Genomic DNA, 14,367 nt, shown 5'->3' on the forward strand with positions numbered 1-14,367 from the left:
CATATTAATTAATGTTTACATTAGGACAATTTCATAGAAAAATATTGTGTCTTAATGTAAATATTAGATAGAAAATACAACAATCTACGTTTTATATTATCAAAAACAAAGTCACTGGAGCAGCTAAGGTGAATTATAATTTTATTCTGCAGAAAAATAGATATTTAACATTTTTATGGAGTTTAAATGTTTAAATAAAACATTTACAAATCACACAATTAATACTATAATCAATTAAAACAAAAATAACCCACACACTCTTAGAATTTTAAGAATTAATACACACAACTTAAAAATAAGCTAGCAACAGCATAAAATTTTGATTTTTTTTTTTTTTTAATAGATATAAATTAAATATTTGAAATATTTCGGATTTTTAACTAAAGTGAACGACGATAGGACGTTGTTGTAATTTTGTGGCTCTGAAATATTAATATAGAAATAAATTTATCATACGATAATAATTCATGTACCAGTACTTACAATGAACTGATAAAAGGGTAAAAAAATATTACTTGCCTAGAGGCGTTACATTTTTAAATCCACCACCTGCTGGTGTTGTAGCGTCCTTATTGAACACTAAACAAATCTCTTAATTCTTCTTTTGTTATATGGCCCTCTAGAAAACATTATACAAGTATTCACGTTAAAATTCACCAAAATAGGTATATTATGTTGTAACTTGTTGACTGGTTGCAATTATTATAACTGCGTTTTTATGTACAACATTTGGCTAATTTTGTTACGAATAATAATTTATGTAAAATATCAGTTATGATTATTACTTACAAGTGATTATTAGTTATTGATATTTCACTTATATATATTTAATAATTTGTATTACTGAATTATTATTATTTAACGTACTCGCCGGCAAGTGTTCTGTAAGGTCATCCACTTGGTAGTCACTTAATGCATATTTTATGTTGTCATATAAGTATTGTCTTATTCCATCTCTGGTAACTTTTCCTCTATTCAAAAATTTAATATGTTTTAGCAAAAGCTCAGAAAACTTGGAACATTGTGATCTGGCCTCTTGATCCGCAAGAAGTACCTCATCATACATTATACCCACATTCTAAAATCATTAAATTTTTATTTTTAATACACAATGTGAACATTATTATTACAGCAATTATGTGCTTCGAATTATTACTAGTGTATTATTCATTAGGCGTATAGAATATTTACTTATTATTATTATTATTTTTTTTTTTTTTAATGAATCATACGTTTAGATATGAGATCAATAATAATTTAATTACCTCATAATTAAATACTTCATTTGGTTGATCTGTTGCGTTTGCTAGTTGATAATAATAAAAAAAGTATAAAAAGAATATACCAGCATATTTAAAATGCATTATGATCGGAACACGTTAGACACGTCTTGAAGCTTTGCAGGAATTTAAAACTTTAATGATTCTTATTCTTTTTGGTGGCTTCTGTTATAGCGATTTCAGTGTAAAGCCGAATAAACACATATATATTTTGTTTGTTCAATAAACGTTTAAAATTTACATTGAATTTTAAAATATGTTAACCATAAAGAACAGTTGTTGTTTTGCCGTTTGAAAAACCCAAAAAATGTATCTAATATTTGTTTACAAAACCGTCTATTGTAATTTTATTTTTTGCCTTTATACACCAAAAAGTTAGGAATACTTGATTTTTTTTTTTCTGTAGTTTTTCAAAAAGAATGAAGCAAGGTTTTAACATAATAATATCATTGAATAGTACTTTGGTATTGTACTGGTGAAACTATATGAAAGATACAATAAATTAATATTGACCTATAACATTTTTACGAAAATTTAGCTGATTTACTGACTTAAGTTTATTTTTTGAAAAATATAATTCCACGGTATTACATAATAAACAAAAAAATACTGATGGTTGAAAAAATGATTCAATTGACATACAATGATACAGTTACCAGGCTATAATACTCATTGTTTAATATTGCTACTAAATGCTTACTTAAGGTTTTTCAAAATGTTCATGTCATTTACTTATACTTAAAAAAATGTCCTCAATATGCAATTATATACTTTTATTGAAATTGGCTGAAAATGTTAGCCGACTTGACACAATTTAAATAACATTTTATACAGGATAATTATTTAAAAAGGTATTTCATGTATCAGGACAACATTGAGTTACAATTATTTTGATGGTGTTTTCAAATTTAAAAGAACAATGACGATTATTTAAGAAATTTTGGACAGTATAATTTTATATACAGGATTTTCGTTTAATACTTTTCCTCATATTGTGTATATAAGCTTTAGCTCATACTCGTAAACGCAATAAAATATTTTTATTTATTATACTTACGAATATGCTACTATACCTAGAAATAAACATTATTGACAAATATATTTTTGGATTGAAATTATATTTGATTTCACTTAAAAAAAAATATGCAGTCATCAACATCCGAAGCTTTAGACTTGTGTGAAAATGGAATCTTTGTAACGGGTCGGGCCAGGAAGCACTTTTCTATGTTATGCAATAAACATTTAAGAGCAGTGTTGTTCATGAAAGTAGGAGTGTAGTAAGGTTATGGACTAAAGGAAGACTAGACTTGGTTACAATTTAGATGTCACTATTTTAATAGGCTGACTTGTTTGGGAACGGTCTGGAATTTTTGGTCAAGGTTTGGTTTTTGTTGTGGAATATTTTTACTATTATTTATTATAAATCATATAAAGGTAGTGTTTTTATTTATTTTGCTTTACTATACGTAGTTCAGGGCTCATATTTGAAAATAAACACTAAAATAACATCAACATAATATGGTATGGCTTTTATAAAATGTGTAGGCAAAATAATATTTTCTGTTGTTTTTTTAAACCGATATATTTTTTGCGTACTGTAAGTAAACATGTTTTTTTATTATTTGAACAATACTTATGCACATTATTTTTCTACTTATTTACTAAACCTTTAGATTTTTAAGACGCCCCTATCCCAAGAAGATTTCAATTCCTAACAGTCTTTTAAAACATTTTAATAAAATTTACATTATAGTTTTTACCTACAAAAAAATATGATTAAAACGTTAAAATTGTATGACATACTGATAGCTTAACTGAGGTTGAGCTTGTAATACAAAGTTAAACAAGAACATGTTGAAGTAAATTTAGCTATTTCAGACGATATAAAAAATTACATGGTTTGGTATAGGTACATAGTTTGAAATATATTTTTCGTGTTTAAAACATGTTAATTTGATAGTATCCTATCAAGAAGCATTCCTATAGTATAAAAAATCCGATAATTTGGTTTCGCTACAATAAAATGTGTACTAGTACAAAATATGTTTGTTGTTTTTTTATTTTCAATACTATAAATTCGTATTTAGGTCACCATCATATATTTTAAGTTTGAATAGGTATGGCTTTTATAAAATGTGTAGGCAACATTAAAATTTCTGTTGTTTTTCAAGTCAATATATTTTTTGCGGTCAGTGAGAAATCATGTTTTTTTTTATTATTTGAACAATACTTGAGCACATTATTTTTCTACCTGTTTACTACACATTTAGACGCCTCTACCTTTAAGCGGATTTCAATTCCTGACATTCTTTTAAAAAATTTAAATAATATTTATATTATATTATTTATAACTACAAAAAACGTTGATTCAAACGTTAAAATTGTATGACATACCAAAAGCTTATCTTGGTTGAGCTTGTAAAAAAAATTTTAAATAAGAATATGTTGATGTTAAATTAGCCATTTGGGACTATATTAAAAGTTACATGGTTTGGTATAGGTACTTAGTTTGAAATATATTTTTGGTGTTAAGTAAAACCATGTTTGTTTGCTAGTATCCAACAAAATATGTATGTTATATACATTAGTATATATGTCATCTTCATTTTGGATATCCGCTTTTGTATATATAATTATTATAGTTAGTAATTATAATTTTAAAACGATATATGTATAGATAGAATGACTCTCAAATAAACATTCCAGTTTTAATCACAATTATTATGTGCCCTAACTTGTATTTTTAGTATTATGGTGGATTCGATTTGGTCAGTGTTATTCTCCAATTTTTTTGGATTTCCCAAAAACAGCTATTTATATATAACAACATTCAATTTATTGTAAAAGAAAATTATGAAAAAGTATGTTGTATATTACACGTGTCATTCACATTCTTTTATATTACAAGTCTTATTTATTTATTACAAACCAAAACAATTTTTTTTTTATTAAATATGCAAATATTAATTAACTTATAATACTTTTAAATTAAGAGAAACCAGGGAAAATATTGATTTAGTTTTACTCATTTTTAAACAACAGTTGCGGCTGATAACGGAACTATCAGCTGATCTGACATATTTTTTAATATCAAAAACTTCTCGATTTATCCGCTAGTTAGCACTAGTAAGATGAAAAATAACAAATTAAATAAAGAAAAAGGAAAAAAAGATTGTTGCAAATAAGCAACATGGCGCATTGAAGGGTTAATATTGACCTATAACATTTTTACGAAAATTTAGCTGATTTGCTGACTTAATTTTATTTTTTGAAAATTATAATTCCACGGTATTACATAATAAACCATCCATTTTAACAAATGATTACATTTCACATGGCGTTAATAATAATACATTTTTCTTTTCTCACATTTGGTACACCTTTAATAGAGTAAGTTTAAGACTATCAGTGTATATGGGCGTACTAAATAAATATTCCTTAGAAATTTCCACTCGATCCAAATCTTTTTTTCGATCTTACAGCCAGTAAAAGTTGAAACTTTTAAACTATTTATTTATAAATTTTTTATGATTTTTTAAAAAATATTTTACTGTGAAAAAGTGAACTTTTTCAAATTTTACCCCTAGAAAGTATTAACTAGATAAAATCTGTGATTTATAGAGTTGCTACTCGATAGAATTGGTCCAGATTGAAAAAGTTACAGTGTATACCGACACAAAAAAATGTCCACATCATTGTAAAACCAATAGCATCATCGCTCCGCATATAGAATTGTTTGTAAACAGGTAATAGGTGCATTTTGCGGCTATAGCTTTAATGTAAATACTTTCATAATGAATTCTAGATACGCCTATGTCACCAAAGATGTTTAAACGATTAATAAGAAATGGTTTTATGAAAGATGTTAAAAATGTGAATGGTACAACGCCTGCCAAAAGGTCGATTTAAACATTTGTCGCCTCTAGGCAAGTAGATTTTTTATCTATTTACCAGTACATTTTTCGTTTCTGTATAATATATTGTTTTGGTATATATATATATATATATATTTTTTTTTAGTGTGATAAACAAAAATAAGAACTATGACGTACAATACGCTCGTATAAGCTATTTTTTTTTAAATAATATATTTTAATAATAATGTGCTATGTTTTATTGAAAAAAATTCAAATAACTACCAAATTTGTATAGAAGATTCTTTAAGCTCTGAAGCTGAACTCTTTTGTACTATTGCTATATCGATAGGTATATATTGACAAATCAAACAAATATTAAAATTATAAAACGATTAATCATGTATTTTTCTGTATAACCTTTTTTACCTAATTAACCCTAACCGTATCGAAGTACAAAAAATATAATATTATGCATAATTACTGTCTTCAAGTGTTTTTTTTTTTTGGAGAAATTTGATCTTTATTAGATATATAAATTATTCCAGAAGACTGCTGACTACCCCGTCCGAAGGATATTACAATTTAGATACCTAAAATTACATATGGCATTATTAAACGCATTGTAAATTTATTTTTTTATCAATATTTCAGGGCTACAAAACTACTACAACATTCTATCGTCGTTCACTATACTCAAAAAGTCAAACGATTATAAGTATTTAGTTGATGTCAATATAAAAAAAAAAAATCTAGATTTTATGCTGTTGTTAGCTTATTTTAAAAATTATATGTATTATTTCTTAAAATTCTAAAGAACGTGTTGGTTAGTTTTGTTTTAATCAATTAATACTACTACTTCTTGTTATATTTTAAATGTGAACATTTTATAAAAATGTTAAATAACTGGTTGGGTGCTGAATAAAAATATAAATTAACCTTGACTACCGCGGTTTTGTTTTTGATAATATAAAAATAAATACAGTATTTATATTTAATACAGAGCCGAGAATAGAGTCGAAATAAGACAAAGTCAATTTTTTCAAAATATAAGAGCAGAAAGTTAGAGTGGAGGTCTAATTTGTCTATTCTATGACAAGGATAAAAACAAATTGTATAGGGGTAGATACTTTACAAAATTAAAAAAAATTTCGACAATTTCATAGAAATACTTTTATCAATTTTAAAAATGTCCATCTCCACGTTTCACTCAATTTCGATATATTTTAGTTGTTAAAAAAGTTAATGGAAAAATTTGAAAAAATAGTGGGAATCTTCCCTATATATTTTGTGTATTTGTATTGAATCGTATTTTGTTGAACAAAATATATTGTAACCATTTAAATTTTGCATCTGAAATTTTGCTAAATTTGCTTTTGTACACCACAACTGTAACATATGCGCAAAAATATGTTGTTTTTGGTTACCTTCCAAACATAACTGTTTGAATTAGTCAACACAAAAAATGGATTTATTTTACTAAGCCAAGATTAAACGAGATTAAGATTGTTTTACAAGCTCAACCTGAGTTAAGCTATCAGTATGTCATACAATTTTAACGTTCTAATTAACTTTTTTTGTAGGTAAAAATAATGATGTCAATTTTATTTAAATTTTTTAAAAGACTGTCAGGAATTGAAATCTTTTTAGGGATAGAGGCCTCTTAAAAATCTAAAGGTGTAGTAAATAAGTAGAAAAATAATGCGCATAAGTATTGTTCAAATAATAAAAAAACATGTTTACGTACAGTACGCAAAAAATATATCGGTTTGAAAAAACAACAGAAAATATTATTTTGCCTACACATTTTATAAAAGACTTACCATATTATTTGATTTGAATATACAAATACTGATAATACAGAACTCTTGATATTTAACGGGTTAGACTCGGAAAGATAATAGGCCAGGTACCCGGATACCTGGTTATCCAAAATAACCGGGTACCCAAAACGCAAATGGTTGAGATCACATAATATATAAAATTTATGCTTAGAAAAAAAAATTTCAATAAATGATTCAATCGAAGATCACCTGTGGATAAAAATTTGGGTGGGGGCACCTGTTTTTTTCTAATACATTTTGCAAATTTGAGATATTAGATATAATTCGAAAAAACAACAGAAATTTTTAATTTTGTCTACACATTTTATATGCTATACTATATTATTTGATTTGATTATACGAATACCCTATCAAGTAGAGCTCTTTGTATTTAATTGGTAATACCCTTATAGATAATTAACCCGGTACCTGGATAGACATAAGTACGAGTAATATCTAAAACAGCCGGGTACCCGCAGCGCAAGGGGTTGAAACCACATACTATAAAAATATATCGGTATGAAAAAACAACAGAAAAAATTACAGTAAGCATATCATGTTTCAGGCTAATATTTTAGTGTTTTCATAATATCTGGTCTTTACCAATTCATAGAGAATTGGGCTTCTTAAACTATTTTGAATTTTTTTTCAATTATAATTTAATCATTGTGAATACAACACATACTTTAAAATAACAGCTTTTTCGGTAACACTTTTTTCGGTTATGTGCCAGAGCTAATTCCCACCCCAAACCCCAACTCCATCCCTCATCAATAATCTCTTATCTCTTATCTCTTATCAGATACCAGCGTATCGCTCTTTTCATGACAAAATTTTTCGTTATCAACACTGTGCCAGAGCTAAGACATGAAAATTACAATATGTTTTTCCTACACATTTTGTAAAAGACATACCATATTATTTGATTTGAATATATGAATACCTATAATACAGAACTCTTGATATTTAACGGGTTAGGTTGAGATCACATAGTATAACAATTTATACTTAGGCAACAAATTTCAATAACTGATTCAATGGAAGGGCGCCCGAGGATTAAAATTCAGGGGAGGGAGGCACTTATGTGAAAGGAAGCATTGTCGTATTAAGTTCTCAGAAGTCATAGCCCATACCTAATAATAACAATAATAATAATAAACAGTTATTTAAAATAATAATTTATTTAAACGAATTAACGTGATAGAACGTGCTGTAGTTACAGAAATTATTACAACCGAATGTGATAAAATCACTTTCAATTAAACGCTTCAATGTGAATCAGTAGTTAATATGTTCAACCCAGTACAGCCCAAAACAAGCACAGTTATCCGAGCTACCGCAAGTACGCCTAAGTAGGCATAGAGTATAACATAATTTAACAAAGTAATAATTTAAAACAATCTATCAATAAACACATTAAAATATATACAGAAAAAATACTTATAAAGATATAAGGTAAATTGATACGAAGACCAAATAATAGATCCGTATTCTACAATAGATCGATCCAGCTGGCAACATATAGTTAAATATAATTAATATATATATATTTAGGTAAATAAGGATTGCGAACTCCCAATATGATGTGTAATTAGGTTTTCGAATTCTAAACATTCAAAAAAATGTATTTTTCAATTTTCTAATTTAAATTAAACTGTATATAGTAATGGGCTAAATTTTCGTACAAATTTTTTAAATTAATATTGTTTTGTTGTATTATTTATTTGATGTTACCAGTACAATACTAAACTATTGTTTACCGATATTTTCGAAGAACCTTGCTTCATTATTTTAAGAAGAAAGGGGTTAACAACTGTGGAATTAAAATCAGGGATTCCTAACTTAACTTTGATAAGTTCATCAGTGTAATCATGTGATAGAAACTTAATACACCAAATAAAACTTCCACAATATCATCATTAATATGGAAGTGATTTGATGAAAAATAATTTTACTACAAAAAACGTGGTTTGCAAAAAGCCAAAATATAACATTTTATTATAAGAACGTTGTGTAAACAAGAAATAGGTACAATTGTCGGGCTTGTCAAACGGCCAAAGAACTATTTTTTTATGACTCATATGCAATAGCCACGATTATATGTTTAAACATTTAATATTTTTCAAGCTATTGACCCAAAAAAAACACATATGCGTATGTTTTTCACTGAAATCGCTATAACAGCAACCGTTAAAAATAATAATAATCATATGAAAGAAACCTTATACAACCAATAAAACGTCCAAAAAATTAATACTGAAATGCAAGTTATCTGAAAAAAAAAAACGTTTGGTTTGCAAAAAGCCAAAAAATAACATTTTTTCGACTTCTAAATATTATACAAAAAAAAATTTATTTTTTAATTTCTAATTTAAATTAAGCTGTAAATTGTAATCTGGTTAATTTTATTGTTGCATGTTCCATACAGGGCCGGACTTAGAGGGGGGGGGGGTTGACACCCCCCCACTCGGAAAACTCAAGTATACACAGTCGGCACATTCGGAACAAAAAGTCGGTAAATATCATAACCCCCATAAAATTATACAAATAAGATATTTATTATTTTAATTTTATTAAAGTAGGTAGGTACATAATTTTTATTGGAATCTGGCGACTGCATAGTAAATAGTCGGCATACGGACGACCATACGAAAATATAATTTTAGTTTTTAGTATAAAAAAACAATGCATTTTCGGTTATTCCCGATTTTAGCAGAAGTATTATTATTTGTTTATAATAACTGTGGTGTATATTATATAAAACTATGTTCGATTATGGGACCTATTGGTCTATTGTAAACAAACATTCTATCCCTCTATAAGTATATATTTTTATTTTCATCAATCCGATCGACTTTGTAAAGATATTACAATTCCTCCTATTTCATAGGTTTGCCAAAAAAACAGTGGCCGTCGTGATCTCAGTTAAATTGCAGTTTCAACTGCAATACGTTATAATTATGTTAAATAATTCAAACATTTTTAAAATAATGCTTTTAATGTAGGGCTCAAACTGTTTTAGTATTGGTGACTGAGATCTGAAAAATTTAGTAATAGATAAATTTGGTAGCTGCCTAAAATATTTCTATGCTCCGAAAAACATTTTAAAAATAAAAAAAATCTAGTCACAATTTATAACAATATCACATCATTATCATTTTTCTTCTAATTCTTTTAAAAATAATAAAAAATGACCCTCATGATTTTAAACTCCACCAGAGATATTCTCGATGTAATTGATTTGGAAGAAATAACAAAGAAATAGTCCACATTAAAAAAAACACCGTATTAAAGTTTAGCATCTTCATTTTGACACCCCCCCCCCCTTGCATATTTTTAGCACCGGCCCTGATTCCATATGATGTTACCAGTACAATACTAAACTATTTTTGATTTACCCTGAATTTATTGATGAACCTAGATTCATTCGTTTAAAAAAAAAACAGTGGAAATAAAATCAAGGATTCCGAAATTAACTTGGATAAGTTTACTAGTGCAATCATATGATAGAAACCTAACACAACCAACAAAACATCCATAATGTCAATATTAAAATGAAAACGTTTTAAAAAAAAACATATTTCTATAAAACATTTAGTTTGTAAAAAACTAAAATATAATTATGGTGGATTCGATTTGGTCAGTGTTATTCTCCAATTTTTTTGGATTTCCCAAAAACAGCTATTTATATATAACAACATTCAATTTATTGTAAAAGAAAATTATGAAAAAGTATGTTGTATATTACATGTGTCATTCACATTATTAAGTATACATGTATTGTTGACATAAATTAGTATAACTTAAAGTGATTTTATGTAATACCAATATAATTTTTAATAAACGCGTTAATGCCTAGGCTTTTTTTGCAACTTTCTAATACTTATAACTAAGTAGAACATAGTCTAAGCTCCGCTTCAAAGTAATGCATGTACAATATAAATCATATATAAAAAAAAAAAAGATAAAGTTAATTATTAATTATTCTAACTCCCAGGAGCAGTTCTTTATTTTATGTTTTTCTTTATTTAAAACATTTTGAAACATTTTTGATTGTAGTTAAATGTAGCACAACTGTTAACATCACACATTTTTGACGAATATTTTAGAAAATACCAATTTTGTATACAATACAACAATAATATTTAAACAAATAGTTTTTTACCTACGTATGTGCTGTATTCCAGTTAATACTTTTTTTTTATTGTATTCATATTAATTAATGTTTACATTAGGACAATTTCATAGAAAAATATTGTGTCTTAATGTAAATATTAGATAGAAAATACAACAATCTACGTTTTATATTATCAAAAACAAAGTCACTGGAGCAGCTAAGGTGAATTATAATTTTATTCGGCAGAAAAATAGATATTTAACATTTTTATGGAGTTTAAATGTTTAAATAAAACATTTACAAATCACACAATTAATACTATAATCAATTAAAACAAAAATAACCCACACACTCTTAGAATTTTAAGAATTAATACACACAACTTAAAAATAAGCTAGCAACAGCATAAAATTTTGATTTTTTTTTTTTTTAATAGATATAAATTAAATATTTGAAATATTTCGGATTTTTAACTAAAGTGAACGACGATAGGACGTTGTTGTAATTTTGTGGCTCTGAAATATTAATATAGAAATAAATTTATCATGCGATAATAATTCATGTACCAGTACATACAATGAACTGATAAAAGGGTATAAAATTATTACTTGCCTAGAGGCGTTTTTAAATCCATCACCTGCTGGTGTTGTAGCGTCCTTGTTGAACTAGAAACAAATCTCTTAATTCGTCTTTTGTTATATGGCCCTCTAGAAAACATTATACAAGTATTCACGTTAACATTCACCAAAATAGGTATATTATGTTGTAACTTGTTGACTGGTTGCAATTATTATAACTGTGTTTTTATGTACAACATTTGGCTAATTTCGTTTGTCCGCTTGTTTAGTTTTTAAACAATCTACAATTTTGTCACGGGGTACGTAATAATATGAATATTTCAGTATTATATACAATTAGTCTAACAGTTATAAAATTGTTTTCTATGATATTATTTTTTAGAAAACGAAGATGTTTCATATTTTATAACTTTTCCTGCTAAATACCTTTACAGACGACTTCTGCATAAAATGATAAGTACACATCAGTAACTTTGTAAAAAAATCACTCTTGTTATGAATAATAGTTTATGTAAAATATCAATTATGATTATTACTTACAAATGATTATTAGTTATTCACATTTCACATATATATATATATTTAATAATTTCTATTACTGAATTATTATTATTTAACGTACTCGCCGGCAATTGTTCTGTAAGGATTTTCACATCTGTTGTAGTTAATTTTAATCCAATTAAATTTTCTGAGTTGCCATACAAGTATCGTCTTATTCCAGGTCTGGTAACTTTTCCTCTATTCAAAATTTTAAAATTTTTTAGAAAACACTCAGAAAACTTGGAACTGTGTAATCTCTTCTCTTGATCCGCAAGAAGTACCTCATCATACAATATACCCACATTCTAAAATCATTAAATTTTTATATTTAATACACAATGTGAACACTATTATTACAGAAATTATGTGCTTCGAATTATTACTAGTGTATTATTCATTAGGCGTATAGAATATTTACTTATTATTATTATTATTATTTTTTTTTTTAATGAATCATACGTTTAGATATGAGATCAATAATAATTTAATTACCTCATAATTAATAACTTCCTTTCGTTGATTTGTTGCGTTTGCTAGTTGATAATAATAAAAAAAGTATAAAAAGAATATACCAGCATATTTAAAATGCATTATGATCGGAATACGTTAGACACGTCTTAAAGCTTTGCAGGAATTTAAAACTTTAATGATTCTTATTCTTTTTGGTGGCTTCTGTTATAGCGATTTCAGTGTAAAGCCGAATAAACACATATATAATTTGTTTGTTCAATAAACGTTTAAAATTCACATTGAATTTTAAAAAAATGTTAACCATAAAGAACAGTTGTTGTTTTGCCGTTTGAAAAACCCAAAAAATGTATCTAATATTTGTTTACAAAACCGTCTATTGTAATTTTATTTTTTGCCTTTATACACCAAATATTTTGTAGAAAACATTTTTACTTAAGTTTAGTTAGGAATACTTGATTTTATTTTTTCTGTAGTTTTTTAATAAGAATGAAGCAAGGTTTTAACATAATAATATCATTGAATAGTACTTTGGTATTGTACTGGTGAAATCATATAAAAGATACAATAAATTAATATTGACCTATAACATTTTTACGAAAATTTAGCTGATTTACTGACTTAAGTTTATTTTTTGAAAAATATAATTCCACGGTATTACATAATAAACAAAAAAATACTGATGGTTGAAAAAATGATTCAATTGACATACAATGATACAGTTAATAGGCTATAATACTCATTGTTTAATAGTACTACTAAATACTTACTTAAGGTTTTTCAAAATGTTCATGTCATTTTCTTATACTTAAAAAAATGTCCTCAATATGCAATTATATACTTTTATTGAAATTGGCTGAAAATGTTAGCCGACTTGACACAATTTAAATAACATTTTATACAGTATAATTATTTAATAAGGTATTTTATGTATCAGGACAACATTGAGTTACAATTATTTTGATGGTGTTTTCAAATTTAAAGAACAATGACGATTATTTAAGAAATTTTGGACAGTATAATTTTATATACAGGATTTTCGTTTAATACTTTTCCTCATATTGTGTATATAAGCTTTAGCTCATACTCGTAAACGCAATAAAATATTTTTAATTATTATACTTACGAATATGCTACTATACCTAGAAATAAACATTATTGACAAATATATTTTTAGATTAAAATTATATTTGATTTCACTTAAAAAAAAATATGCAGTCATCAACATCCGAGCTTTAGACTTGTGTGAAAATGGAATCTTTGTAACGGGTCGGGCCAGGAAGCACTTGTCTATGTTATGCAATAAAAATTTAAGAGCAGCGTTGTTCATGAAAGTAGGAGTGTAGTAAGGTTATGGACTAAAGGAAGACTAGACTTGGTTACAATTTAGATGTCACTATTTTAATAGGCTGACTTGTTTGGGAACGGTCTGGAATTTTTGGTCAAGGTTTGGTTTTTGTTGTGGAATATTTTTACTATTATTTATTATAACTCATATAAAGGTAGTGTTTTTATTTATTTTGCTTTACTATACGTAGTTCAGGGCTCATATTTGAAAATAAACACTAAAATAACATCAACATAATATGGTACGTCTTTTATAAAATGTGTAGGCAAAATAATATTTTCTGTTGTTTTTTTAAACCGATATATTTTTTGCGTACTGTAAGTACACATGTTTTCTTATTATTTGAACAATACTTATGC

At 26.4% G+C, this 14,367-nt stretch overlaps 1 long non-coding RNA gene across 1 annotated transcript; it reads right to left on the reverse strand.

The window, feature by feature from the left end:
• Positions 1 to 519: 519 nt before the first annotated feature.
• On the reverse strand, positions 520 to 12,825 carry LOC126845679 (uncharacterized). The gene is made up of 3 exons (XR_007686810.1): positions 12,685 to 12,825; positions 12,275 to 12,497; positions 520 to 619 (listed from the first exon to the last, which is right to left on the reverse strand). It is a non-coding gene; the product is annotated as an uncharacterized LOC126845679 (long non-coding RNA).
• Positions 12,826 to 14,367: the final 1,542 nt, after the last annotated feature.

This window comes from Adelges cooleyi, unplaced genomic scaffold (assembly GCF_023614345.1).
Source record: "Adelges cooleyi isolate 19-005CV unplaced genomic scaffold, UGA_ACOO_1.1 ACOO_flye_CR_arks_rails_tigmint_CR_PRNA_8, whole genome shotgun sequence".
In the NCBI taxonomy this organism is placed as follows: Eukaryota; Metazoa; Arthropoda; class Insecta; order Hemiptera; family Adelgidae; genus Adelges; species Adelges cooleyi.